Below are 4,626 nucleotides of genomic sequence, written 5' to 3'. Positions count from 1 at the left end.
CTCTATCAATATTCAAGACGATTCATGATATTTTAAAAAATTCTTACCAATGATGATATGGTTAATTTGATAATGGACACATCCTAGATGAGGCAAAAAGAACTATTTCTATTTCAAAAGAGATATCTTTTCCACTCTTAAGTTGAAATATCTTTTCAAATCCTCAAATCTAAAGCACCCTCCAATTATTTTCTCCCTTTTTTTCTTTGTACCCATATAAATTAAAAATTCGATTCAGTTAGAGATCTTCATTAGCTTTCTATTTCAGTCAGAAAATAGTACATTTAGGGCTAAACACTGTCTTAGAAACCATTGCACTCTTTGATTTCATGTTGGGGAAAGAATGAATGTTTCTTCTCCTTTAGGTTGAAAATTGTAACTGTTAGTTTTCTGAATCCTTCTGTTTATCCAAGGTGATGGGAGACTTCAAAGTAGCCAAACAGGTCACAGGGCATTAGTATTAAAAATATAGAGGTTGCTCCCAGTCCAGATCTTTGGCAAAGACATCAGTTACAATAATCTTATTATCCACACCACAGAAATATGGCACATTTTATAATTACAAGTGTTTGTGATTTTCCTTTTCACCATGTAAACAAAAGGTGAAATGCCTTTATAAATCACTTTGCAGTGTAATCTTATTTTTCATAAATACACACAAGTGCAACCAGTTCTCCCTTTTATCAGGTTTATGGTAGAAAGGAGAGAGGAGCCAAGGTGATCACCTTGGCTCCCTTTTCTGTGCCCTCTTCTTTTCCTTTTTCTGTGCTTTGCTAGTCCGTCCCCATCCCTCTGAAATTTTTCTTGTTCACTCTTCCTTTGGAATTCATCCCTAAGTGAGTCTCTCTTCAGTTTTCAGGTGTTGAGGACATCTTCCACATTGATGTTTCAGAACAGAGATTTACCAGAACCAGTGTTCACTATGGTAGTACCTGAATCATAATTATCTTCTTCTTCATCCTTTTCATCTGTGACATCAGAATACTGGGCCAGGAGGGCAACTTTTCTCTGTTTCTCCACTTCTGACACCACTCTGGGATTTACCACGATCTGTGCTTGCTTCTCAAATAGGGTGGCAATGGTCTGTATTTCATCTTCTTTTCTCACTTTGGTAACAACATTCTTGGTTTCTGACCATTGTTCCACAATCTCCTGGCAGATTTTTAGTAAGGAGTCTTCATCTAAGAAAGCAGGCGATGCTCTGCACAGCATCAAGCTTCTCGTCTTCTTCTTCCTCTTGCAGAATACCCAGGATGTAGGAGCCGTGCACAGCTCAGTCCACTCCCAGGGCCTCCAACCTTCGGTCCAGCCACATCCCACAGCTACTGCCCTCACAATTGCCTTCGATAGAGGTTATTGTGACCACGTCACCATTTTTCATTAACTTTTAGCACTAATTTTCATTTTTCTAGTTTAGGATTGGCCACATTCTATTTCAAGTTCTAATATTTATCTGATAGTACCAAGCAGGGAGTTCAGATGTGGCCATTTGGCACTGTAGGATAAACACTGGATTGCTGACTATAAATTTGGTGGTTCAAACCCACCAGCTACTCCTTGGAAACCTTATACAGGATCGATATGAGTCGGAACTGACTCCATGGCATGTTACAGCAACAACAGCACCACATAGGGTTAGATTTATAATGAGTCAGTGGGTAGTGGTCTAAGGATATAACTGACACTGTTGATAAAGGTAGTTGCTGTTTGTTGTTGGGTACCTTCAAGTTGATTTCCACTCATAGCAACCCCATGTGAATGATTAGAACTCATTTATAGGGTTTTCTAGGGAGCTCGGTAGTGTAGTATTTGAAAGTTGGACTGCCAACCTCAAGGTCAGTAGCTCAAAACTACCAGTCATTCCTTGGCAGAAAGATAAGGCTTTCTGCTCCCATAAAGATTTATAGCCTTAGAAACCCAATTAAGGGTTGCCATGAGTAGGAAGAGATTCTAAAGCATACCACCAGCACCATCATAGGATTTTCAAAGATATAGTTTTTATGTGAGTAAATTGAATTCTATTCTCTCATGGAGCCTCTGGGTAGGTTGGAACTGACAATCTTTTGGTTAGCAGCCCAGAGTTTAACTATTTATGTGACTAGGTTATCTGAGTCTAAATCTATTTCAATGACTTATATTGTTTTCTATTATCTCAGAGGATATTAAGAAGCATTAAAAAATAATTTAATTCAACTATGCATCAAAATAATTATTATCCATAAAGATGAGATACCATATGAGAAAGAAACACTTTTAAAGAATCTTTTTAAGTGCATTGATTAAATCAAATTATTTTTCTCCCAACTTTCTGAAAAAATATTTTGAACACAGGAGCATTTTAAAGGGAATTGTAGATCACAAAGGGAAGAAAGAAGATTCCCTTTCAGAAAATATAACTCATCATGGAATGCTGGACCTGAAGTAAGAACTTAGCTTGAGCATTGCTTAAAGAAATATAAGACTAATTATTGAAAGGGTTACCAGAAAAGAAGTAGAATGAATAAGAGAAAAACTTTACATTTATCAAAAACTCTTGCTAAAGACTAGTCCTAGGCAATTTTCTCATTTCAGTACTCAACCCAATTTAAAACTCTTGAAAGAGTGAACTATGTTGTAAGAAACTTAAAGTAGCTTTTTTCGTTGTACACACTAATGAACAAAAGCCATTGTCTTAAGTATTTTAGACATCTATTATATGTTTTTATCCATAATGGTGATGGTGTGTATGGAATGAAGGAACTTAAAATATACTCCTGACCTCAAAAAATGTTCTAATAATACTTTAAATAAGCTTTGGCAATTTTTCCAGAGAAAATGAATCCATTGCTGCCAGTGGGTTTAATTAGTATGAAATGCTATCCATATAATATTCCCAAGTTGTAATTCAGAAAATAATTTGTTTCTCCAAATTAAGTAAATAGATGTTTGGCAATGTTGTGGAACCAACTATTCCTATTTTATTGCATTTTTGAGAGTAGGTTTCAGCAGTTTTAGGAAGAGTGGCAACATGTTATCATATTCGTTTTCTCATCTAAAAGTTGTCTTCTAAAGCAGATCTTCCCCAATAAGTTAACACACATTTTACCTGTTTTTCAACTAGTTATGTACCCTGCAATTGCAAGATAAGTTTTGTTATAGTTCTAAACTTCAAAAAATAAAATAAAATAAATGAATGGTACTCATTGAGGTTAAAGTAATTAAATATCCCAAAGAGTCTAAATATGGATCTAGTAACTCTGATCCATAACTTAAATTCCAACCTAACCCTCAGAACCTTGATCAGTTTTGTAAAGATATGTTTTTAATAATTCAACTTTGATAATTTTCTTCTGGAGTTCTGTTGTGGTGCAGTAGGATAAACACTGGACTGTTAGCTGCAATGTCTATAGTTCAAACCCACTAGCTGCTTCGTGGGAATCCTAAACAGGCTAGCTATAAATTGGAACTAACTTGATAGTACTTAACAAGCACAACAATTTTCTTCTAAATTACCAGTCTAAGTAGAAACTTCTGTGATTGATTGGAGAGTATAAACCAAAAGTTCCATCAGATTAATTGAAGATGGTAACACTCTAGGGTAGAAATAACAAATTTGTGTTCCACATGGTACCTTCCCTTAGCCACTCACCAAAGGAAGAAGTAGCAAACCTCTCATTTTACTATTTCTGGTTGAGTTCAGCTGCATACTTAGAATCCTGCCTAAGGCCCTGTCATGCAGATACATATGAGAGACGGCATGCAACAGATACCTGTTGGCCATACCGAGTCAAACATCAAGAATGCAAACTGAATTACGAAGGACAGAAAATTTGGTTCTGGGTTAAGTAAAAATAGCACAAGAGAACTATAGTGCTCTCTGCACACAGAAAATTCTTAAGGAAATGAAGAAGAAAGGGATAGCTGTGAGAAAGCACTGTGGTTTTATTCACAGGTTGGGGAAGTCTAGTTTATAGAGTCTGTTAACAACATCATGTCTGCCTAGGCATACGGTGATCTACTTCTCCATTTTAAATCAGTTTGTAAGCTAATTAACATTTTGCACAAATGTTTCTGTTGGCTCTTCTATAATATATTTTTTAAAATGAGGATCCCTTACCTATGACAAATAAATAATCAATTGTTGATTTTGTTGTATGCCTTTGAGTTGGTTTCTATGCATAGTGACACTACTAGAGTTTCTGAGAGTGGCTGGTAGGTTTGAATTGCCAATTTTGCAGTTAGCTTAGATAGTAGTCTAATGCTCATCCTATTGCACCACAGTTGTTATACAAATATCAAGAGGAGTACCAATTATATATGCACATAGGGCTTTTTATATTATTTGTTTGCCTATTTGTCTTAGCTTATACATAGAAATTTCTCAAGCTGGGGAAACTGAAGAAAAAATTCAAGTCACAATTTTCATTATTGAAAGATTCTCTGGGAAAATTATTGAATGATGCAGAAAGCATCAAGTGAAGATGGAAGGAATACACAGAGTTACTGTGTACCAAAAGGAAATGGTTAATTTTCAACCATTTCAAGAGGTAGCATATGATCAAGAGCCAATGATACTGAAGGAGGAAGTCCAAGGTTCATGGAAGGAATTGGCAAAGAACAAGGCACCAGGAATTGATGGAATAAAAA

At 35.7% G+C, this 4,626-nt stretch overlaps 1 pseudogene; it reads right to left on the bottom strand.

The window, feature by feature from the left end:
• Positions 1 to 645: 645 nt before the first annotated feature.
• LOC102812405 lies at positions 646 to 1,381 on the bottom strand (annotated as a pseudogene).
• Between the last annotated feature and the right edge of the window lie 3,245 nt (positions 1,382 to 4,626).

Source organism: Chrysochloris asiatica, unplaced genomic scaffold (genome assembly GCF_000296735.1).
Source record: "Chrysochloris asiatica unplaced genomic scaffold, ChrAsi1.0 scaffold00068, whole genome shotgun sequence".
NCBI lineage: Eukaryota > Metazoa > Chordata > Mammalia > Afrosoricida > Chrysochloridae > Chrysochloris > Chrysochloris asiatica.
The sequence above is the reverse complement of the archived record's forward strand: the minus strand, read 5'-3'. Positions and strand labels throughout refer to the sequence as shown.